Source organism: Hemitrygon akajei, chromosome 16 (assembly GCF_048418815.1).
Source record: "Hemitrygon akajei chromosome 16, sHemAka1.3, whole genome shotgun sequence".
NCBI lineage: Eukaryota > Metazoa > Chordata > Chondrichthyes > Myliobatiformes > Dasyatidae > Hemitrygon > Hemitrygon akajei.
Window position 1 is genome coordinate 24418877 of NC_133139.1, and position 25964 is coordinate 24444840.

The 25964-nt window shown below is 45.0% G+C and overlaps 1 protein-coding gene across 2 annotated transcripts in view; it reads left to right on the forward strand.

The window, feature by feature from the left end:
- Positions 1-5889: 5889 nt before the first annotated feature.
- The window catches only part of arhgef18b (rho/rac guanine nucleotide exchange factor (GEF) 18b), a 234939-nt gene continuing 214864 nt past the window's right edge, over positions 5890-25964 (forward strand). The window contains exon 1 of one of the 2 annotated variants that reach the window (XM_073068428.1): positions 5890-5961. The gene's annotated coding sequence lies outside the window, so the exon portion shown is untranslated. Of the gene's footprint in view, positions 5962-16374; positions 16544-25964 lie in introns of those variants that run through there. The other variant, XM_073068429.1, reaches the window with a different exon arrangement.

The window sequence follows — 25964 nt, forward strand, 5'->3', positions numbered from 1 at the left end:
TCTCCACTCCAAACTCCTGCCTTCTCCCGGTATCCCTTCATTCCCTGACCAATCAAGAATCTATCAACCTCTGCCTTAAATAGATATTAAGACTTAGCCTCCACAGCTGCCTGTGGCAAAGAATTCAACAGATTCACCATCCTCTGGCTAAAGAAATTCCTCCTCATCTCTGTTCTAAAAGGATGCCCCTCTATACTAAGCCTGCACCCTCAAGTTTTAGGGAATATCCTCTCCGTATTCACTCTATTTAGGTCTTTTGCCATTCAATAGGTTTCAATGAGGTCACCCCTCACTTTTCTGAATTCTAGTTGAATACAGGCCCAGAGCCATCAAACCATCTTAATATAACAAGCCATTCAATCCTGGAATCATTTTTGTGAACCTCCTTTGCACTCTCTCCATTTTCAGCACATCCTTTGAGATAAGGGACCCCAAACCTGCTCACAATACTCCAAGTGAGGCCTCACCAGTGCTTTATAAAGTTTCAACATTATATCCTTCCTTTTATATTCTAGACCTCTTGAAATGAATGCTGACGTTACATTTGTCTTCCTCACCAAAGACTCAACATTCAAATTAGCTTCTAAAGAATCCTGCGCAAGGACTCCCAAGTGTTTTATTTTCTCTCCATTTAGAAAATATTTAACCCTTTCATTTCTTCTACCAAAATGCATAACCAGACACTTCCTGACACACCATTCCATCTGCCACCTCTTTGCCATTCTTCTAATCTATGTCCTTCTGTAGTCTCTCTACTTGCTCAAAACAACTGCCCATCCATCTGCAAACTTTGCAACAATGCCATCAATTTCATCATCCAAGTCATTGACATATAATGTAAAAAGGATCAGTCCCAACATATAAGGTGAATCATGTAAGAATTCTGTACCTGCAGGAATAATGTTGTCCCTCAGTGGGATGATCGGAACTGGGGTCACCGCCTTCCCCTTCTCTCTTTTTCTATTCCCAATTCAAGTCCCCTCTCACCCTTTCTCCTCACCTGCCCATCAACTCCCTCTGGTCCTGCTTCTCCTTCCCTTTCTTTTCTATGTCCTCTCCCATCAGATTCCTTCTTCATCAGTTCCACCTGTCACCTCCCAGCTTCACATTTCACCCCCTTCTCCACCCACCCAACTTTCCACTCACCCTCTCTCACCTGTCACCAGGCAGCATGTGTTCCTTCCCCTCCCCCACCTTACTCTGGGCCTGGCCCCTTCCTTTCCAGTTTTGATGAAGGGTCTCAGCCAAAACTTTCACTGTTTATTCCAGAGCTGCTGAGATCCCCCAGCATTTTTGCTGCTTAAAATCTCCACCATCCACAGAAGCTCTCGTGTTTATAGATAAGAAATTTCTTTACTTTTTAGGAAGTGAATCTTGACATTTTCTATCCAAGATGTGCAAGGAGATGCAAAAACTGCTATGTATCAAAGCTATAAACAAGATTGGTGCAGCAAGGTGGCTTCTGGTCAGGAAACTGTGTGAAGGTGCACGGTTAATTTTCAGATCCGAATAATGTATACAACGGTCTTCCCCAAAGGTCAGTACTAAGTTAACTATTGACTCAAATTAAGGACTTGAGTGCAGAGTCCAATTTAAAATTTCTTGATGACAAAAATAAATGAGGATCTGTAAGTAGTGGGAATGATAGATCTTAGGGGATATTTTGTCGGCATTAGGCAGATAATATTCAACACCGATAGGTGTGAAGTGGGACACAATGATAGGAAGAATGAGGAAAGGTAAAATAAAAATACAATTTTAAAACGGTTTTAGGAATATAGAGGCCAATGTATACATGTGCATAGATCTTACAAGCTACTAGGCAGGTTGCACAAGAGCAAGGACATTGTATTGATTCTTTTGACCATAATTAGAGGACAGTACCCAATAACAGTTTCCATACTAAGGGAAGAATGTTAAAGCTTTGTTTGAGAAAGTATTTTATAGAAAGGCCCTGTTGACAATGGATTTCAATTATTTGAATAGACTGAAGATATTGGGATTGTTTTTCTTCATATTGCTAATTATAACTCATGGTTCAATTTATAATATTGTCATATCTGATTGAATAGGCTGCAGTTTAATGTCCTGGTCTATGCTTGAGCATGAAGTTCTAAGCTGCCACTCCAATGCTGGACTGAGGGAGCAGTAGATTCTCCCTCATATAAAAGTACAAATGGGCTTTATCTTGTATAAAAAAAAAAGCAGAGAGCTTCTCTTTAATGTCCTGGCCAATGCTTAATATCTTTTTTAAAAATTGCCTATTTCTCTCATTTGACCTTTCTGTCTGTAAAGTGACTGCCATTTTCCCTACATTACAACAGCGAAGACACTTCAAAGTATCACTATGGTTGTAAGGGATTTTGAACATCCTGGGGCTACAAAGGCATTAAATCTTTCTTTCTGTCTTGGCCATATTTAGATTCTATTGGATTTTAAGAAGGTAGAAAAAAATTGGGACCATCAACAATAACCATTCTTTCACAGAATGTCACTTCTGTCAGGTAAATGGCACAAATTATTTGTCAGCACCACGGTATCGGGAGGCAAAGGCTAACTCTGTGAAACAAGCTGGCTACTTTGTAAAGGGCAGATGATTAAGACCTCCACTGAGTTCAGTTAAGAATAGAACAACTCTTCAGTCAAACATATAAAGGTTAGGCAGTATCTATGGGAAGAAAAATACACTTGATGTTTTAGATCAATTAATTTGCATTAAACCTGCTTGTTCATAGAGTGTGGAAATGGGCCCTTTGATCCAATTGTCCATCCTGGCCAATGTGCATGCTAGCTGGTCCCTTTGGCCTCTATACCAATAAACGTTTTCTAACCATCTATTGTCTAATTGTCTTTTAAACATTGTTATTGTATTTGTGTTTACTGCTTCCTCTGGCAGGTTGTTCCATTCACCAACCACTCAACTGTGAAAATTTCAGCTCAGTTCCCTTTTAAGTCTTTTCCTTCCTAACATAAACCAATGCCATCTTGTTTGAGGCTCCCCTACCCTTGGGGAACAAGGGTTGGCAACCATCCTCCTAATTCATACCCCTCATGATTTTATGAACCTCCGTAAGGTCATCCCTCTGCCTCCTACACTCCAAGGGGAAAAAAAGTCCCAGCCTAGCTGGCCTCTCCTCATGAATCATATAACCATATAACAATTACAGCACAGAAACAGGCCATCTTGGCCCTTCTAGTCTGTGCCGACGCTTACAGTCACCTAGTCCCAGTGGCCCGCACTCAGCCCATAACCCTCCATTCCTTTCCTGTCCATATACCTATCCAATTTTACTTTAAGTGACAATACCGAACCTGCCTCTACCACTTCTACTGGAAGCTCATTCCACACGGCTACCACTCTCTGAGTAAAGAAATTCCCCCTCGTGCTACCCTTAAACTTTTGCCCCTTAACTCTCAAGCCCACCAATCCTAGCAAGATCCTCATGAATCTTTTCTGTGCCCTTCCTAAAGTTGGAAATAAAGAACTGTATCATCTGAAATAGCAACTGTGAATGTTACTTTCCCAGCATTTTCTTAATACGGATTTCCAACATCTGCAATCATTTCCTTGGGTGAAGGGACCAAGTTTATAGTAACCAAATCTGCTGATGATATGAAGACATGTAGATGGGAAAACAAACAGGTTGAGAATAAAATGACTAAGAGATACAGCAAGATAAAATCATTGGGCAAAAATTGACAGATGGAATCTAATGTGAGGAAATGTGAGGGTATCTGTGTTAATAGGATGATTAGGAAATAAGAATGTTGCCTGCAGAATGGTCTTGTACATAGATTTCATGCATATGAAGTGCAGGAGGATAGTATGTACATAAGAACATAAGAAATAGGGGAAGGAGTAGGCTATCTGGCCCATCGAGCCTGCTCCACCATTCAATAAGATCGTGGCTGATCTGACATAGATTCACCTCCACCTACCTGCCTTTTCCCCATAGCCCTTAATTCCCCTACAGTGCAAAAGTCTATCCAACCTTGTCTTAAATATATTTACTGAGGAAGCCTTCACATCTTCACTAGGCAGAGAATTCCACAGATTCACCACTCTTCGGGAATAACAATTCCTCCTCATCTCTGTCCTAATTTTACTCCCCTGAATCTTGGGGCTATGTCTTCTAGTTCTAGTCTCACCTACCAGTGGAAACAAATTTCCTGCCTCTATCTTATCTATCCCTTTCATAATTTTATATATTTCTGTAAGATTTCCTCTCATCCTTCTGAATTCCAGCGAGTACAGTCACAGGTGAATCAATCTCTCCTCATAGTGTAACCCCCTCATCTCTGGAATCAACTTGGTGAACCTCCTCTGCACCGCCTCCAAAGCCAGTATATCCTTCCTCAAGTAAGGAAACCAGAACGGCACGCAGTACTCTAGGTGCGGCCTCACCAGTACCCTGTATAGTTGCAGCATAACCTCCCTCTCTTAGATTCACTCCCTCTAGCAATAAGGTACAACAAGTCAATAATGCAAATGTAATGTTGGACTTTATTTCAACTGTATACCTGGAATACTCAGAAGGTCAGGCAGTATCTATGGAGAGGAATAGAGTTGACAATTTTGGCCGAGACCCTTCAAAAGAACTGGAAAGGAGGGAGAAGGAGCCAGAATAAGAAGGTGGGGAGAAGGAAAGGAGTTCAAGCTAGAAGATGATAGATGAATCCAGGTGAGGGGGAAGGTATGCAGGTGCATTGAGGGGAATCAAGTGAGAAGCTGGGAGGTTGGAGGTGGAAAAGGTAAGGGCTTGAAGAAACAGGAATCTGATAGGAGAGGAGAGGAGAGTGAACCATGGGAGAAAGGGAAGGAGGAGGGGCACCAGAAGAAGGTGATAGACAGGTGAGAAGAAGAGAAGAGGTAAGAGTGACCTGAATACTTCTTGGTCTTTTACTTTTAGCTTCCTTAGTTGATGGGGGTAATGATATTGGAGGTGGTGCAAATTGGATTCCTGGATGAATGAGGAATGACTGAACTAAATTCTTCAATATTTGAAGTTTAGAAGAACAAGACGTGACCTTATTTAAAACCAGAAGATTGCGAGGGTGGTTGTTGACAGGGTGTAAGTTGAGAAGATGTTTCCATTCATGGGGCAGTCCAGAACTATGAGACATAATTTCTGAATAAAAGGTTATATATTTGAGACTGATACAAAGGGATTTCTCCTCTTAGAAGGCCATGAAGTTTTAGAATTTTCTGCTCCCAGAAAGCTGTGCAGGCTGTGTCATGGAGTTTAAGCTGAGAGATAGATAATTGCACCTACGGGGAGAAAAGCAGATTTGAGGCCGAGATCAGATCAACCATATGTTTATTGAATGACAGGGGTGGCTCACTGGGACCTCGTATCTAATAGCTGTTCCTGTTTCATATTTTCTTAAGTTCTTTTATTTGTTTCACTTTCTTGATCAGCTGTTTGATTTGGAATACTTCACAATTTACACCACTGTGTATGGTAGGCAATTCCCACTGGCATCAAGACAGTCAGTGAGTATTACAGTGACATGATTCTCCTTAAACTCTCCATCAAAGAGCAGAGAGCCCACAGCACAAGGGTGAGGTTGCTGTTCATGGATAACAGTGCCACAACATTAGAAATAGGAGTGGGTATGTCCATACAATCCTTCGAGTGTGCCCCGACCTCAGGAGCATTTCACCATTAGTGTACATGTTAAAAGCTATAAATGGAAAAAAAGTGTAATAAGGTTTGCTTGAAACCTTAAATGCAGTTTCAAGTAGGTGTGAGAATGGATGTTATAATAAAGAAACTGAAAGAAATATTTGTCTGCGAGCTTACTTCATCTTCTGAGAATTGTTTCCTTTTCCTCTCTAATTAGCATACGATTCAGTCACATTAAAAAATGAAGAGGCTCTGAAGAAGTTCATTCCGATCGCAGGAAGATTGCCCGTCGGCACAGATCTGCACATCCTACCGGAGAACCTTTCCAGCCTCTGTAAGTATCGACCATGAGGAGATTAATTCTTTTAACTCCAGAGTCTGCTGAGAAAACCAAGCTCTGATCCAGCAGTAAGATATTTTGGTAGAAGGCGCCTCTAATCTCTGAGAGAGTCTCCTAAGATGTGGCTTTCTGATCTAACAAGTGAAAGTGAGACAGAAAAAGAATGAACAAGAAATCTGAGAATCTGGTTTTGAAGAAATAAACGATTATTTATGTTTATACTGGATGTGCACGAACTGAAGGACTCTCAATCTCACAGATGCACGTTCAGGAGTGTAGTCAGTCTATCTCCCTCCCACCTCTCAAAAACACGCAGGCTGGTAGGTTAATTGCCTGTTGTAAATTGCCCTTGGCGTGCAGGCGGGTGTAGTGGTGAAATCCTATGGGTGATAATGTGATTTTACTTGGTCTGGCCAATGTTGTCTGTAAAAATGCAGGAGTAAGAGGGCACAATGCAAAAGGTACGACACTCATAAATTGGAAGTAGAGCAGGAGTAGAATCAAAATAGGTGACACATCTCTGCCCCTTTATTAGGGGGGGGGGAGAGAGAGAGAGAGAGAGAGAGAGCCGATGGCATGCTGTACTGTCAGGTGAATGATGAATTTTTCTGTACTGCAGGTCATGGTTTCTCTTGGGGGCTTTGCTATTGTTTGCTTGGTGGGTGGTAGGCACTGATACTTCTTGCCGAAATAAGTGGGGGAGGGGGAGGTTTGATGCTTTGCTGCTGTTTGTGTGTGGGAGGGGGAGAAGATGGCTTTGGGTTCTAATGTTCTTACCGTCGTTCATTCTTTGGGGCACTCCTGTTTTCATGGATGTCTGCAAAGAACAAGAATTTCAGGATGAATATTGGATACGTTCTTGGATATTAAATGGAACTGTTGAACTATTGATTAGGGTAGGATTAGTATAAACGGTATCGGCTCAGACTCAGACGACTGTTTTGATGTTGTATGACTCCACCAACAGCTAAAACCGATTAGCTACTAGTTAGCACATCACTGTACAGCCATGTTTCTGTCATCACAACAGTGCTACACTTCACAATCTGTGTGAGAAAACTTGGAAGGTTCCACTCAGCACCATTCTTTCTGAGTCCCAGCCAGCTCAGTTCAGAGATTGGGATGGGAAGGGGAATGAAATGAAGCTGTTCTCACCAAGTGTTAGTCACTCTGCTGACTATGCTTTGCAGTCTGCACATGCTCAACAGGAAGTGGGCTGGTGCTTTCTGCAATGGTCCAGAGATACCTAAGGTTATCTCCAGTGATCAAGACTTCCTCAAACTGCGCCTGTTAACCTTCTTCACCCCACAAGTTGTCTGACGTGACAGCGCTGACTACAGGAACAGGGTCAGGGCTGATGCACAGGTTTCTTGGCTCAAATTGCATGCAGCTACTACCAAGAAACTTAAAACTGTGTTGTACAAAACCCTTCTCACACCCGCACAGGTCGCTGCTGCAACTCTCTGTAACCAATCAGATCAGCTTCAAACATCTTCCTCAGTCTCGTTGATGCAACAGACGCGTTGATTTCCTCTTTTCTCCTTCAATGCTTTTCCCTTCCCTTAAAGGAAGAACTTGCATTTTTACTCTGCGTACCACCACCGCAAGATGTCCCAATGTATTTGACTGTAAGACACTTCTTCAAGCACGACCACTGCAGCAAATGAGGAAATGCAAACAGACAGTCTGAGTGCAGCAAGCTCCCACAAACAGCAGTGAGATCAGTGACTGTATGGTCCGCACTGGGGAAAAGCTCTCAGTTTTCAAAAAAAAGGAACTGTGGAATTCCCATGTACCTCTCTAAGACTGGAAAAGTCCTTGCTTTACTGCCTACTCCAACAGTGCAGCATCCCCAAGGTGAGGAATTGGTGCTGTAACGCCAGGTCAGGACAAGTGTGACACTTAGACAAGAACCAGCGAGTGCTGGTGCTCCCAAGCATTCCCTGACCTCGTCCTTCTTAGTGATGGAGGTCCCAGATCTGGGTGATGCTGTCAGAGTAGCCCAAGCCCACGTGAGCTCTCTTGTCCTGAATGGAACTGAGGGTTCCACATAAAGTATCCCCCCTGCACAATGGACATGATTTGTGGATGGCAGAGAGCTTGGAGAAGTCAATGATGCACAGGTCCCACAACAGAGCAGCATACTAATCTCACCTGGATGGTATTCAGCTCTGGTGACAAGCTTACTATTTGGAACTTATCAAATGACTATTAGAATTCAATATATATCATATAAACCATATTCACCCCAACCTTCCTGCCTCCATCAGGGGTCTTTACCAAGAGGTGGCACAGGACCATCGTGGCTAGCCTAATGCTTTACTGCCCCAGTGACTGAGATTCAATTCCCACTACTTTCTATGAGGATTCTCTCCGTGACTGTGTGGGTGTCCTCTGAGGACTCCAATTTCCTCCCACAGTACAAAGCATTATGGGTTAGTAAGTTGTGGGCATGCTATGTTGGCACTGGAAGCATGGAGACCAATTTTGGGCTGCCCCCACCCCCCCAGGGTTAGTTAATTAGGTAAGCATGATTTGCCTTTAGCAAATTCTTGCGGGCTTCCTCCGATAATCTACATATACTTGTGCAAATGAATGCTCCTCCAAATATCTAAATACTGGCATATCTAGATAGCAGTGATAGGATTGGGCCGAGCCAGCATGGATTTACCAAGGGTAAATCATGCTTGACTAATCTGTTGGAGTTTTTCGAGGCTGTAACCAGGAAGTTAGACGGGGGAGATCCAGTGGATGTAGTGTACCTCGATTTTCAGAAGGCATTTGATAAGGTCCCACATAGAAGATTGGTGGGTAAAATCAAAGCTCAGGGCATCAGGGGGAAGGCATTGACATGGATAGAAAACTGGTTGGCAGATAGAAAGCAAAGGGTAGCGGTGAATGGGTGTTTCTTGGAATGGCAGGTGGTGACTAGTGGGGTGCCACAGGGCTCGGAATTGGGACCATAGCTGTTTACCATTTACGTTAACGATTTGGATGAAGGCATAGAAAATAACATCAGCAAATTTGCTGATGATACTAAGCTGGGTGGCAGTGTGACATGTGATGAGGATGTTAGGAGAATTCAGGGTGACTTGGATAGGCTGGGTGAGTGGGCAGATACTTGGCAGATGGCGTTTAATGTGAATAAGTGTGAGGTTATCCACTTTGGGAGTAAGAACAGGAAGGCAGATTATTATCTGAACGGTGTAGAGTTGGGTAAGGGAGAAATACAAAGAGATCTCGGAGTCCTTGTTCATCAGTCACTGAAGGTGAATGAGCAAGTGCAGCAGGCAGTGAAGAAGGCTAATGGAATGTTGGCCTTTATTACAAAGGGAATTGAGTACAAGAGCAAGGAAATCCTCTTGCATTTGTACAGAGCCCTGGTGAGACCACACCTGGAGTAATGTGTACAGTTTTGGTCTCCAGGGTTAAGGAAGGACATCCTGGCTGTAGAGGAAGTGCAGCGTAGATTCACGAGGTTAATTCCTGGGATGTCTGGACTGTCTTACACAGAGAGGTTAGAGAGACTGGGCTTGTACACGCTGGAATTAAGGAGATTGAGAGGGGATCTGATTGAAACATATAAGATTATTAAGGGATTAGACAAGATAGAGGCAGGAAATATGTTCCAGATGCTGGGAGAGTCCAGTACCAGAGGGCATGGTTTGAGAATAAGGGGTAGGTCATTTAGGACAGAGTTAAGGAAAAACTTCTTCTCCCAGAGAGTTGTGGGGGTCTGGAATGCACTGCCTCGGAAGGTAGTGGAGGTCAATTCTCTGGATGCTTTCAAGAAGGAGCTAGATAGGTATCTTATGGATAGGGGAATCAAGGGATATGGGGACAAGGCAGGAACCGGGTATTGATAGGAATTGATCAGCCATGATCTCAAAATGGCGGTGCAGGCTCGAAGGGCCGAATGGTCTACTTCTGCACCCATTGTCTATTGTCTATTGTCATTGCGACAGTAGAGGAGGCCCATGGACTCACAGGTTAGAATGGGAAGTGGAATTAAATTGGGTGGCCACTGAGACATCCCACTTCTTCGTAGGTGCTCGGCAAAGCAGTATCCCAATACACATCGGTCTCAATGATATACAGGAGGCTACATCAGGAGCACCAGACCCAGTACATGAGCCCAACAGACTCACAAGCGAAGTCACCTCAGCTGGAAGGACTGTTTGGGGCCCTGAATGGTAGTGAGGGAGGAGGTGTAGGCGCAGGTGTAGCACTTGTTCTGCTTGCAAGGATAAGTGCCAGGAGGGAGATCGGTGGGGAAGGACAAATGAACAAGGGAGTCATGTAGGGAGCAATCCCTATGGAAAGCAGAAAGTGAGGGGAGGGAAAGATGTGCTTTGGTGGTGGAATCCCATTGGAGATGGCAAAAACTACGGAGAATTATGTGCTAGACGTGGAGGCTGGTGGGGTGGTAGGTGAGGACAAGAGGAACCCTATCCCTGGTAGTGTGGTGGGAGCATGGAGTGAGGGCAGACGTGCACAAAATGGAAGAGATGCGGTTGAGGGCAGCGTTGATGGTGGAGGAAAGAAAGCCGATATACAGGAGGCCATGCCGGGAGCACCTCTTTGCTGAGCACCTATGGTCCATCTGCCAGAAAAAGCAAGCAGATTCACCACCCTCTGGCTAAAGAACTTCTTCCTCATCTCTGTTCTAAATGGACTTCCCTCAATTTTGAGGCTGCCCCTAAACTCCCCCACTATAGGAGACATCCTCGCCACATCCATTTTATCACGACTTTTCAATATTCGATAGATTTCAGTGAAATCCCCCCTCATTCTTCTAACCTCTAGTGTTAACTTCTTATATGTTAACTCTTTCATTTCTGGAATCAATCTCATGAACCTCCTTTGGAACCTCTCCAATGCCAGCACATTTTTCTTAGATGAGGGGCCCAAAATTGCTCACAATATTCCAAGGGTGGCCTGAACAAAGCCTCAGCATTATATTCTTAAGTTGTATTCTAATCCTCTCAAAATGGATGCTAACATTGCATTTGCCTTCCTTACCACTGACTGAATGTGGTGAACTACATATACTTGTCTGGACTGCTCCTGTGGCTCCTCCCACTGACTGCTCCTGTGGCTCCTCCCACAGACCCCTGCTGACTGCTCCTGTGGCTCCTCCCACAGACCCCCCCCCCGCTGACTGCTCCTGTGGCCCCTCCCACAGACCCCTGCTGACAGCTCCTGTGGCTCCTCCCACACACCCCTGCTGACTGCTCCTGTGGCTCCTCCCACACACCCCTGCTGACTGCTCCTGTGGCTCCTCCCACAGACCCCCCGCTGACTGCTCCTGTGGCTCCTCCCACAGACCCCTGCTGACTGCTCCTGTGGCTCCTCCCACAGACCCCTGCTGACTGCTCCTGTGGCTCCTCCCACAGACCCCCCTGCTGACTGCTCCTGTGGCTCCTCCCACAGACCCCTGTATAAAGGCGATTGAGGCCTGTGCCCGGCCTCATTCTCCAGGATGTAGTGTTGTTCATTCTTCCAGTCAATAAAAGCCGATATCTCGCTTCTTACGTCTCAGAGTGAGTTATTGATGGTGCATCACTGAACCAGCAAGTTAAACTTTAGGGAATCCTGTATGAGGACTCCCAAGTCCCTCTGGGTCTCTGATCTTTTAATTTTCTCCCCATTTGGAAAATAGTCCACACTTTATTCCTTCTGCCAAAATGCATGAGCACTTTCCTACATTATATTCCATCTGCCACTTTTTTGTCCATTTCCCCCAATTTGTCTAAGTCAAAGGCCTCCAGTCAACCATCTAATAACACTCTTTAGCTTCTCCTGCAGAGCCAATGTCTAATCCAATTTAATACCCCATCTTGATTGCCAAGTGACTAAACCTTCCTGACCAACTGGGGACCTTGTCAAATGCTTTGCCAAAGTCCACGTAGACAGCATCAACTGCCTTGCTTTCATGAACTTTACAGGTTACATCCTCAAAAAACTCTCTAAAACTGATTAGATATGACCTACCACGCACAAGGACATGCTGACTATCCCTAATCAATTGCAGTCTATCCACATACTCATATATCCAGCCTCCTAGAATACCTTCCAATAACTTTCCCAGTAATGATGTCAGGATCACTGACCTGTAATTTCATGGTTTATTCTTAGAGCCTTTCTTAAACAGAAGAACAACACTAGCTATCCTCTAGTCCTCCAGTTCCTCACTTGTCACTAAGCATGATTCAAATATCCCTGTTAGGCCCTTGCATTTTCTGCACTTGCCTCCCACAGAGTCCGAAGAAACAGCTTGTAAGGTCCTGGGAATTTGTCCACTCTGACTTGCTTCAAGACAGCAAACACCTCCAGAACTATTCCAGAATCTAGTGACTCTTGAAGGATCATTACTAATGCCTCCACAATGTCTTCAGCTACCTCCTTCAGAACCCTGGGGTGCAGTCCATCTGGTCGAGATGACTTATCTAACTTCAGACCTTTCAGCTTCCCAAGCATCTTCTCCTTAGTAATAGCAACTACACTCACTTCTGCTCCCTGACACTTTTGCATTCTGCTAGTGTCTTTCACAGTGAAGACTGGTGGAAAATATTTATGAAGTTCCTCTCCTATTTCTTTGTCCCTCATTACTACCTATCCATCATCATTATCCAGCCATCCGATAATCACTCTCATCTCCATTTTACTCTTTATATATATATATATTTTGGTATTCTCTTTTATATTATTGGCTAGCTTACCTTCATATTTAATCTTTTCTCTCTTTATGCCTTTTTTACTTACCTTCTGTTATTTTCTAAAAGCTTTCCAATTCCCCCTCTCCTGCATCTTCCCCCGGTAGGTCCGCTATCCCAATAGTATCCAAAAAGGAATACTTATTATTGAGGGGAACAGCCACAGGAGTTCTCTCCACAGGCTGTCTATTCACTTTTCTACTCCTGACAGTCACCCAGGCACCTGCCTCCTGCAACTTAGGATTGATTACCTCCTCTAGCTCCTATCTATCACCTCCTCATTTTCCCATATGAGTCAAAAGTTATCGAGCTGCAGCTCGAGTTCCTTAACATCATCTCTAAGGAGCTGCAGCTCAATGTACTTTGTGCAGATATGGTTTTCAGTGAGACTGGAGGTGTTCCAGATTTCCCATATCTCACACAAGGAACTTACCACTACCTCCGTGTCTATTCTCAGCACACTAGCAAAGTACTAACAAGAAAAAACTTACTGTAAACTTTCTTACCTACTTGTTTACTTAGAAATGCTGCCTTTGCTTCCTCAAACCTGTTGAGTCAAAGCCAGACAGCTCTAATACTGCCCCACTCACACAATGGCCGCTCCACTTGCACCTCCTTTCTTTTTATTGGCCATGTGCTGATTTCAACCCACCAAAAGAAAGCACTGAGCATCCGAGCTCTCTTTAAGCTGTATTGTGTCACCAACGAGCGACCTTTCGCGCTGATTTCTGCCCGCCAAAAAGAAGCTGAGAGCTCACAAGCTCTTAAACTTAGCTATGTGTCACTAATGAACAACCTCTCGCGCTGAATTCAACCCGCCAAGAGATGTCGATCAGCTTTTGGTTGGAAGGGAAGAAGAATCCAGCAAAATCTCAGTCACTAGGGAACTGATGCAGAGCGAGTCTCCAGATCCTGGTGGATTTCATCCTGGGATCTTAAAAGAAGAAATTGGATAGTTTTCATTTTCCAAATTCCCTTTATTTTGGGAAGGCACAACTTGTCTAGAAAGTGGATGTAGTGTACCTGGACTTTCAGAAAGCCTTTGATAAGGTCCCACATAGGAGATTAGTGAGTGGATGTAGTGTACCTGGACTTTCAGAAAGCCTTTGATAAGGTCCCACATAGGAGATTAGTGGGCAAAATTAGAACACATGGTATTGGGGGTAGGGTACTGACATGGATAGAAAATTGGTTGGCAGACAGGAAACAAAGAGTAGGGATTAACGGGTCCTTTTCAGAATGGCAGGCAGTGACTAGTGGGGTACCACAAGGCTCAGTGCTGGGACTGCAGCTATTTACAATATACATTAATGATTTAGATGAAGGGATTGAAAGTAATATTAGCAAATTTGCAGATGACACAAAGCTGGATGGCAGTGTGAAATATGAGGAGGATGTTAGGAGAATGCAGGGTGACTTGGGCAGGTTGGGTGAGTGGGCAGATACATGGTAGATGCAGTTTAATGTGGATAAATGTGAGGTTATCCACTTTGGTGGCAAGAACAGGAAGGCAAATTACTATCTAAATGGTGTCAAGTTAGGAAAAGGGGAAGTACAACAAGATCTAGGTGTCCTTGTTCATCAGTCACTGAAAGTAAGCATGCAGGTACAGTAGGCAGTGAAGAAAGCTAATGGCATGTTGGCCGTCATAAGGGGAGTTGAGTATAGGAGCAAAGAGGTCCTTCTGCAGTTGTGCAGGTCCCTGGTGAGACTACACCTGGAGTATTGTGTTCAGTTTTCGTCTCCAAATTTGAGGAAGGACATTCTTGCTATTAAAGAAGTGCAGTGTAGGATCACGAGGTTAATTGCCGGAATGGAGGGACTGTCATATGTTGAAAGATTGGAGCGACTGGGCTTGTATACACTGGAATTTAGAAGGATGAGAGGGAATCTGATTGAAACATATAAGATTATTAAGGGATTGGACACGCTAGAGGCAGGAAACATGTTCCTGATGTTGGGGGAGTCCAGGACCAGAGGCCACAGTTTAAGAATAAGGGGTAGGCCATTTAGAACGGAGTTGAGGAAAACTTTTTCACCCAGAGAGTTGTGGATCTGTGGAATGCTCTGCCTCAGAAGTAAGTGGAGGCCAATTCTCTGGATGCTTTCAAGAAAGAGTTAGATAGAGCTCTTAAAGATAGCAGAGTCAAGGGATATGGGGTGAAGGCAGGAACGGGGTACTGATTGTGGATGATCAGCCATGATCACAGTGAATGGCGGTGCTGGCTTGAAGGGCTGAATGGCCTACTCCTGCACTTATTGCCTATTGTAACAAAGAGCCCCTTCCTCAGGGAGATTAAAATTAGGAAACTACGTCAGTTACTTTGAAATAGTATAATGTGTAAAAATACAAATTTGGCCATTTTGACAAAATGACTTAAAAGAGAAACAGATTACAAAAATAATGAGAGAGAGAGATAGATACCAGCATTCAGAAATCTTGATGCTTCTGCACATAATTTACAAAATGCTCAAGGGCATTTTGGTTAGCCTTGACCAGCTGGTCCAAAGGGCCTCTTTCTGAGCCATAGGCTCTATGACTCTATAAGAGAGATACATAGATACAGTGAGTAACTAGGAAAGTGAAAAGTGTTATCTGAAGGAAATTAGCAGGTTAAACAGCATCTTCCCCTAGCAGATGTCCCTGCATTGAGTTCCTCCAGCAAAACATTGCTCCAGATTCCAGCATCTGCATTCTTGGTGTATCTCAAGAATGTTATTGCTTATTGATAGGAGGGTGGACTACAAACACAGGGAGATTATCCTTCAGTTGCACACAACACAGGTGAGGCAACATCCAGAGCACTTTGTGTAGTATTGGACCTTTTATTTAAGGGGGGATGTTAATGTATCAGATACAGTTCAGAGATGAGATTGCCAGGTTTTTGGCTGTGTGGATGAGGAGAAGGTCTTTCCACTTGTGGGAGAATGTAGATCCAGGGGTTGGCTGATTAGGGGAAAAATCATTCACTTAAGAAAGAGATTAGTTCCCACCTTTCGGGGTTGGAGCTAATCTTTAAAAAGTGGTTTGTGCAGAACTTCAGAATTTTGTTTTAAAGATGGTGACAGATTAAGGTTTTGATAAGGACGGGCGTAGAGTAGGGGCAAGGGGTTTCGGGAAGGTGAAGGGCCGAGCCAGGGAAGGGGGGGGGGTGGTGGTGGTGGCGTTACGCGAGAGAGCCGATGCGGGCCAAGGGGCCAAGGTGCTGGCGAGGGGGAGGGGCAGGGGCAGGGGCAGGGGTAGGGGTAGGGGTTGGGGATGGGAGAGCTGGGGGTGGGGGTGGAGGAGTTGAGGGATGGGATGGGGAGAGAGACAGGCGAGAGCTGAGGAAGTGGGGCGAAGGGGAGACGGGGTGGGGGTGAGGGGGAGGGGCAGGCTGGGAGAGGGAACCAGGGGCAGGGGCAGGGGTAGGGGTAGGGGTTGGGGATGGGAGAGCTGGGGGTGGGGGTGGAGGAGTTGGGGGATGGGATGGGGAGAGAGACAGGCGAGAGCTGAGGAAGTGGGGAGACGGGGTGGGGGTGAGGGGGAGCCGGCTGCTCGCTGGGCCGGTGGGTGGGGGTCTCTGCTCCAGAGCCGGCGAGGGGGCGGAAACACCGGGGCCGCAGCCCTCGGAGCGCTCAGGAAGTGGCAGCCGGACCTGTCAACGCCTGAGAAGCGAGTCCTCAGCCCGAGTGTGTGAAGAAAACAAAACACGAACAGCTCCAGCGACCGCAAGCTTCCTCTCGCTTCGTTTCATCAGAACGGTCACGTGTGAAGCTTCAGACTCGCCAGTCTTCGGAAGAAAACTCGGACGGAAGGTGCCGGAGGGGGGGTAGGAGCCGAAGCTCAGGACCGGCCGGTCGTCTGGGACCTCACCTCAGTGAGTTGTACCTCCGCATGTGGAGGGATGCCTGTACATGTATGTGGGGGGTGACATCTGCACCTTCTGCTGCAGAATTTCAAATTAAACTCTTGGGTGGGGAGGGAGTTCTGGTTGCAGCATGTAATCCCCCTCCCCCATTCATTACCCTGGGTGGGTTGGGGCCAGGTTAATGCTCGATGCTGACCAACCCGTTTTCTCGGAGATGTCACTGCATCTGAGATCGGGGGACAATTGATGTCCTTTGACTCACACGCTGTAGCGACTGTGTTGATTATCTCTGCGTTTGTGGCAGCTTAATTTCGGAGGTGGGCTAGCAATTATTGCACACCCTTGTGGCCCTTCAGAAGTGAGCTACCTTCTTCCACGGCTGCAGGTCCTGCGGTGAAGAAGGTGCTGTGTCCTCGTGCTGTTGGAAACGGTGTCCCGGGAGTCAGACCCAAAAAAAAAATGATGAAGGATTACAGATGCGTTTCCAAATTAGGATGAAGGATTGGAGATGTATTTCCAAGTTTGAGGTAGTCTACTACTTCAAGAGGCTGGTGGTAACGTCCCCAGGCAGTTGCTGTCCTTGTCACTCTTGGTGATAGAGGAAGTGCTGTTGGTGTAACTTGGCTGAACAACTGCAGTGCAATTTGCAGGTTTCACTCTGCATCATGGTGCTCCTGTGTTGGAGAGAATGTGTGTTTTGTGTGTGGGGGAAGAGTGGCAAACGTAAGTAAGCTGCTCGGCTCTGTCTTGTGGCTGACACTGTGGCAGGGCAGACAATGCTGTCCTCTGGGTTCAATCCTGGCTTCCCTCTGGAGCTTACACAATTTTTCCTGTGACTAGCTGGTCTCCCCTGAGTGCCCCGGTTTCCTCCCCTGTCCTGGGTGAGTTCATAGTCACTGTAAATTGCCCCTAGTGTCAGAGAGTCAAGAAAAGAGTTGTTACACCTGAGAGATCACAGGGAAATAAGTGGGGAAAATGGAATTGATGGGGATGCTTTGTGAGTCAGCTCAGACTCAATGGATTCAGGCGGTAAGGAAATTTGAGCTGAGGAAATGCTTATTTATCTCTGTTGGAAATAAAAACAGACGGTAGGTGCAGGAAACCTATACTAAAAACAGAAAAGTGCTCAAAATGCTTGGCAGCAGAGAAAGAAACGGTGTTAACATTTCAGGTCAACGATCAGGTCAACCACATTCACAATGAGATGCAGCTAGACTGCAAAGCTGCAATCTGACCTGTTGGTTGTGGTGTTGCTTAGCTCTCTCCATTGAATGCTGTTTACTATCCCTCCAGCCCTGTAATACATTTACTTACTGAGACGCAGCACAGAATTGGCCCTTCTGGCCCTTTGAGCCACGCTACCCCTGATTTAACCCCAGCCTAATCACAGGACAATTTACAATGACCAGCTAACCTACCAACAGGTACATTTTTTGGACTGTGAAATGTTTAAAGTTGTGTTTTTTTTATCGTAAAAGTACTATACAGATGCAAATAGGTTGTGTTTTTTTAATACATTTGGGGTACTACAATTTCTGTTACTTGATGGAGAATCCTTTGCCTGCACAATTTAGGATGCATGGACATAGATTGGCAGCTGACTTTCTGTTCCAGTACTGAAGCTGTCCTGCATAACTGGACGTTAAACAAGCCCTGTCTGTCCAGCCTGGACGTAAAAGATCCCCGGGCAACATTTCAATGTACCGTAGGTGGTAGTTATTCCCAATGTCCTGGTCTGTATTTATCTCTCATTTAAAACTCTCAAAAACATCTACAAATGTACAGTGGAGAGCATTCTGACTGGCTGCATCACCGTCTGATAATGGGGGGTAGGGGAGCTATTGCACAAGATTGAAGTAAGTTGCAGAAACTTGTCAAGTTACTCAGCTCCATCATGGGTATTAGACTCTGTAGTATCCAAGACGTCTTCAAGGAGCGGTACCTTGGGAAGGTGGTGTCCTTCGTTAAGGATCCCCGCCACCCAAGACATGCCTTGTTCTCATTGCTACCATCAGGAAGGAGGTACAGAAGCCTGAAGGCACACACACTCAGTGATTCAGGAACAGCTTCTTCCCCTCTGCCATCCGATTTCTAAATGAACATTGAACCCATGAACACTTCCTCACTACCTTTTTTAATTTCTGTTTTTTTTTGCACTACAGTACTTATTTTAGCTTAACTATTTAATAAACATATACATACATAATGTAATTCAGTTTTTTCCTCTATATTTATTTTTCGTATATTCCATTGTACTGCTGCCGTAAAGTTAACAAATTTTACAACATATGCCAATGGTGTTAAACCTAATTCTGATTCATTTGATATTACTCCAAAAGGAATCACATTGTTACTTTGTCATGTGTGGGATCATCCCATGCACAGATTCCCTGCATTATAGGAATGAGCATACTGCAAAGTATCTTCCGGTCTGTAAAGGACTTTGGGATGTACTGAAGCTGTGAGGGAGTTTTGTGAATTCAAGATTTTCTTTCAAATCAGTAGGTCAGATAAACCATCTTTCTCGTCATCCCAGGACACTGCAGGGGTTTGAGTTGCCTCCCCAACTGTGTTTGAATATCCAACCTAAGAATCAGTAACAAAAGCGAAAAAATCAAGTTTTGCTGCAGGAATAGACAGAAGCTCACAGCTCCACAACACATTTACAAAGTATGTCAATAAATCAAGTTAGCTCTGCAAACTTCATGCCGGTAGTTAATGGCACCTTAACCACAATGGCCAGTGTAATCTTAGCAAGGGTAATGGGGCAGGAAAGGTTCACAGGAAGAATAAATTATGCTGCTCATTTGTCTTAACAAATTATTTACAGGACAATAACAGTTCCGCTGTGTATAACACCAAAGGTGGCTACCTTGAAATCTTGTAAATCCACTGAAACAAAAGACACATCCTACCATTCTGGTAATAACCTCCTCTGACACCTCAGGACATAGTATTTCTTACAATGCAGCACATCCCCATTACTACCTCTCTGACAATCCAGCACTCTCTTACTACCGTCTGCCCTAAGGTGCAGCATTTGCTGAGTACTGCTCCTCCGTTAGGGGCAGGATTCTTGTAGGTGTGGAGGAACAGACGGAGCTTGTGTTCCACGTCCATAGATCCCTCAAAATTGCCCCACAAGTTGATAGGGGTATTAAAAAGTGAGTTAGCCTTCATTAGTTGGGAGATTGAGATGGAGGTGATGTTGCAGCTCTATAAAATCCTGGTTAGATTACACTTAGATAGATAGATAGATAGATAGATACTTTATTCATCCCCATGGGGAAATTCAACATTTTTTCCAATGTCCCATACACTTATTGTAGCAAAACTAATTACATACAATACTTAACTCAGTATAAATATGATATGCATCTAAAATCACCCTCTCAAAAAGCATTAATAAATAGCTTTTCAAAAGTTCTTAAATAGTTTACTAAAATACATTGAATGGTAACTTAAGCTCAGTCCTAACCCCGGCACTTTAACATATCTTACCCCTGGCGCGCTTGTTTCTGGTTGCCTCATTGGAGAAAAGATGTGGAAGCTTTAGAGATGGTGCAGAGGAGATTTACCAGGATGTTGTCTGGACTAGAGGTCATGTCTTATGAAGATAGATTTGAGCGAGTTAGGGCTTTCTCTTTGGAGCGAAGGAGGATGACAAATGGCTTGATAGAGGTGTACAAGGTGATAAGAGGCATAGATCAAGTGGATAACCAGAGACTTTTCCCAAGGTGGAAATGGCTATTACAAGGGGCAATGGTGATTGGAGGAAAGTATATGAAGTTGTCAGAGGTACAGTAACTTTTTAAAATAGAGAGTGGTGGGTGCATGGAACTCTCTGACAGAAGTGGTGGTAGAGGTAGCTATATTAAAAGATATTTAAGGAACTCTTAGAGAGGCACATGGCTGATAGAAAAGTGGAGGGCTATGTAGGAGGGAAGGGTTAGATTGATCTTAGAGTAGGTTAAAATGTTGGCCCAAAGGGCCTGTACTGCGCTGTTATGGTCTATGATGGTACCACACTACCTCAATTATTGTTTCTCTGACAATGTGCCACATCCTTAGCTCTGCTTCCTCACTTGCTACTGACCTTTTGACAATGCACCATTTGTGTTACTGCTTACAGGACAGGACAGTTCTCCCTCAGCACTGCCCCTCTGACCAGACCACTTCCTCAGTAAGAACAGTCTGTATTGCTTCTCTGACAACATAGCATCTTGTTAATTGGGCTCCTCCAACTGTGCTGTACTCCTTTTGGGTTTTCGAAAATTGCCACTTCAGTAAGTGGAAATCGAAACAAAACTGCAGATGCTGGAACTATGAACTAAAAATAGAAAATGCTGAAAACATTAAACACAAGAGATTCTGCAGATGCTGGAAATCCAGAGTAGCTCATACAAAACGCTGGAGAAACTCTGCAGGTCAGGCAGCATACACGGAGAGGGATAAACAGTTGACATTTTGGCTCCTGATGAAGGGTCTCCGCCATTTGTCAGTAAAGTTCTGAGGAATGAACTGAAACATTAACTCTGTTTCACTTTCCACAGATGTTGCCTGACCTGCTAAATGTTTGCAGCATTTTCTGTTTTCATATCAAGAGCTCAGACCTATCACAGAACTCATAGTCTGCCAGACAGCAGTGACTCCTGCCCTCCTGTACGCTTCTGAGACCTGAACTGCCTACAGTGGGAATTTCAAGGCCCTCAAAGGTTCCAACAACGCTGTTTCCACAAAAATCCTCAGAATTTGCAGAAAGAATGAACAGTTTCATTGTCCTCTTTCCAGTGTCCCCAGTACCAGAAGCTCTATTCTCTTGACGCAGACACTCTATTCTGGCAGTGTTGTGGGAAGAGATAGACAGAGAAAAAGATTCACATATCTCCTCAGTGAGAGAAAAATGCAACATCTCCACAGACTCTGGGTACCTCTAGCCACTCAAAGTGGGGAAGGGTATTTCAGATGATATTAGTACTTTAAGGTCATGAAACGGGAGCAGATGAAGGCTATGAGATACTGCAAGTGCATCACTGACTACCCACCTGCTCACCCCAACAGCCACCTTTTGACCATCTGAGGAAAAGCTTAGTTTCCACATATACTTTGTTAGTTATCTCAAAACCAGCAGGTGGAAACAAGTTGTCTGTAATCTGAAGGAACTGCTGAAGAGGAAGGTAGCTCCTTAAATACTGTTCATCAGATTCCTGATCGAGGATGCAGTGCTCCTTTAGTTCTGTCTCTTCACGATAAGACTAGAAGACATGCTAGTGGAATTGGGCCATTCAGCCCATTGAGTCTGCTCTACTATCTAATCATGGCTGATTTATTTTCACACTCAACTTCATTCTTCTGCTTTTCTCCTTGTAAACTTTGACACCCTGACTAATTGAGAATCTATCAACTTCCACTTTAAATGTATCCAATAACATGACATGCCTGTCTGTGATAATAAACTCCACAGATTTGCCATCCTCTGGCTAAAGATATTCCTCCTCATTTCTGCCCTAAAAGAACATTCTTCTATTCTGAGGCTGTGCCCTCTGGTCCTAGACTCTCACACTATTGGAAACATCCTCTCCAAGTTCACTCTGTCTGGGTCTTTCAATATTGGGTAGATTTCGATGAGATTCCTTCTCATTCTTCCAAATTGCAGTGACTACCAGCCGAGGGCCATCGGGTGCACCTCGTACGTTAACCCTTTCATTCCTGGGATGATTCCCGCAAGTTTGCACTTGCTGAGTTTTCCCCTTTCAAATCGTAGCACTTTTTCCACATTGCCCTGAGACGGTGGCTCTCCCATGGTTCTCCTTGGGGAAATTGGCCATTTTTGAGTCTGCTGGTCCTGGTGTGGATGCTATGTAGCCTCCTCCCTGCTGGAAGTGGGACAGAGCACGAGCAGGGTGGGTGGGATCCTTCATGACGTTACTGGGCCTTTTCTGGCACTTTTCTGTATTTACGTCTTTGATGGTGGGTGGCGGGCAGTTTTGACTACCCGTTATAGAGCCTTCCTGAATGCCGCAGTGCACTTTCCATGCCATGCGTTGATGCAGCATGTTAGGATGCTCTCAGCTGTGCATCCTTACAAGTATGTGAGTATAGATGTGCATAGTCCATCTCTCTTCAGCCTCCCCAGAAAGTGGAGGCGTTGGTGACCTTTCCTGACAGTGTAGGGTGTTTTCTGGGACCATGAGAGGTTGTGCGAGATGTGCGCCCCCAGGAGTTTAAAACTGAATTTGAACAGAGCGGCATTACCTCACTATGCTCTCTCCCTTGACGTGGCACCACCTCAGTACTGTGCCTCTTGTAATGCACTGCTCCCTTGGCCTTTTAACAATATTGTTCAATATTGAATATTGGAGAGGGTTCAGAGGCTGATAGCTTCTCAAAAATGAAAGGGTTATTGTTTGAGGAGTGCCTGGCCTGTACTTGCTGGAGTTTAGAAGATTGACGGGGGAATGTCACAGACACCCGTTGAACATATTGAAAGAATATTGAGTGGGCGTGTAGAGGATGTTTCCTGTAGCTGGGGAGTCTAGAAACAGAAGGCACATCATTAGAACAGACGGATTTCCCTTTAGAACAGAGATGAGGTGAAATTTCTTTAGCTAGAAGGCAGTGAATCTATGGAATTCATTACCACAGATAGCTGTGGAGGCCAAGTCTTTGGGTACATTTAAAGCAGAGATTGGTAGATTATTAAACAAGAGAAAATCTGCAGATGCTGGAAATCCAAGCAACACACACAAAATGCTGGTGGCACTCTGCAGGCCGGCAGCATCTGTGGAAGAGAGTACAATCGATGTTTTGGGTCAAGACACTTTGGCAGGGTGTGTGTTGTTAGATTCTTGATTAGTAAAGGCATCAAAGTTTGAGAATGATGATGTATCAGCCATAATGGACCAAATGGCCTAATTCTGCCCCCCTGTTTTATTGTCTACTGCAGTGCTCCCTCAGGATTGCCTCTCTGAGAGCTTAGCGTTGCCCTCAACATTACTCTTTTGACATTGTAGCTCACTCTCAGTACTCGAGAGGAGGGTGGCATCTTTTTGGTACTGCCCCTCTGGTAGTGCTGCATTCAGTGAAACACTTCCTCTCTGCTGCTCTCTAGACGGTGTGGTGTCTCTTCAATAGTACTATGCTCCTTCAGGACTGCCTTTTCAGCAAGTCCGTAATCTTGCACAGTAGATAACCATTGATAAATATCGATCTAGAATCAGAAAGGAGATAAGAATTGTGTGGAAATGATCTGACGATAATGTTTGATGTAAAGTTGAGATTAATTTTTCTTATATACGGTATAGTGCATAGGGAAAATTTTCCTATATCGGGGAAGTTGAAGGCCCAGTGTCTGCGATTCCATGCGACCACTGGAGGCTAAAGAAGCTGGCATCTCTTGGGGGTTATAAACACAAAGTGCACTGCAGATGCTGTGGTCAAAGCAACACGTACAAACAAGCTGGAGGATCTCAGCACTGCTTCGTCGAGCACCTCCGCTCCATCCGCCACAACGGACAGGATCTCCTGGTTGCGACTCACTTCAACTCTGCTTCACATTCCCATTCGGATATGTCCATACATGGCCTCCTCTACTGCCATGAAGAGGCCAAACTCAGGTTGGAGGAGCAACATGTCATATACCGTCTGGGTAGTCTCCAGCCCCTTGCATGAACATTGAATTCTCCAACTTCTGGTAATTCCCTCCCTCTCCCTTCCCCCATCCCACTTTCACTCTGCCTCCTCTTCCAGCTGCCTATCACCTCTCTCATGATTCTGCCTCCTTCTACTACACAGTGCTTTCCCCTTACATTCCTTTTTCACCTTTCCTGCCTATCCTCTCCCTGCTTCCCCTCCCCCACCCCTTGATCTTTCCTCTGATTGGTTTTTCACCTGGCACCTTCCACCCTCCCCCCCACCTTATTTATGGGGCCCCTGCCCCCTCCTTCTTCAGCCCTGACGAAGGGTCTCGGCCCGAAACGTTGACTGCTCGTTTCCACGGATGCTGCCCGACCTGCTGAGTTCCTCCAGCTTGTTTGTACGTGTTGTCTTGGTGGTTAGAAGACTGTATACGCAAGCTTGGGAGGGAAGAATGGGGATTGTTTGGCTGTTGTTGCTCTGTCACTTGGTATGTTCTGTTTTGTGTTCTGTGTTGTTCTGCCAAGTAATGTGGCATGCTTTGTTGGTACTGGACCGGGTGGTGATGTTTGTGGGCTTCCCCGGCACCTTCTTGGGTGTGTTGGTTGTTAACAGAAGCAGCGCGTTTCACTGTGTGTACCTGTGGTAAATAAATCTGAATCTGAATAGAAACTGGATAAGCTGGGGGGCACTGTGAGGATCATGACTTTTGATTTCTCAAGTGCCTTCAGTACCATGCAGCCCTCACTGCTGGGAGAAAATCTCCGTTCAATGCAGACTGGCACTTCCATTGTACCCTGGATAATGGACTACCTGACTGACAGACCAGTTTGTGCGGTTTCAGAGCTGTGCGTCAGACATGGCTATAATCTGCACTGGGCCCCACAGGGGACTGTATTGGCTCCCTTCCTGTTTACACTGCGTACCTCGGACTTTAGATATAACACTGAGTCATGCCATCTGAAGCAATTCTCTGATGATTCAGCAATAGTTGGGTGTGTAAAGGAAGGAAGGGAGGATGAATACAGGGGCCTGCTGGAAGACTTTGTCAAATGGTGCAAACTGCATCATCTGCAGCTCAAGTCAGTAAGACAAAGAGATGGTAATGGATTTTAGGAGGACTAAACCTGCATTGTTCCCTGTTACTAATGATGGGGAGGACGTGGATGTGGTGAGGACCTACAAGTACCTGGATGACAGACTTGAGTGGAGCACCAATATAGAGGATGTGTATAAAAAGAGGAGACCAAGGTCCTTTGGAGTCTGCAGGCCTCTCCTTTACATGTTCTATCTGTCTATTGTCACCAGTGCAATCTTCTATGCGGTGGTGTGCTGGGGCAATGGCATCAACGCGGGTGATGCCAACAGGCTCAATAAATTGATTAGAAAGCCTGGCTCTGTTATAGGAGTCAAACTGGACACACTGGGGGCTGTGGTTGAACAAAGAACCCTACGGAAAATCCTGGCAATTCTGGACAATGTTTCTCACCCTCTGCGTGCCACCTTGGCTGAACAGAGGAGCACTTTCAGTAATAGACTAAGACAACTGTGCTGCTCCAAAGAGCGATAAATGAGTTCATTCTTGCTCTTGGCCATTAGGCTCTATAATGAGTCAACCTATAGCTGGGGAAGTGATGACCCCCTCCTGTTAGACTGTTTAAGGTAACTTATTTTTACTCATCTTACTTCTCCCCTAATATTTGTATATCTGTGAACTTGTAATGCTACTGTGACATTGCCATTTCCTTTGGGATCAATAAAGTATTTATCTCTCTCTCTATCTCTTCTTGGTTCT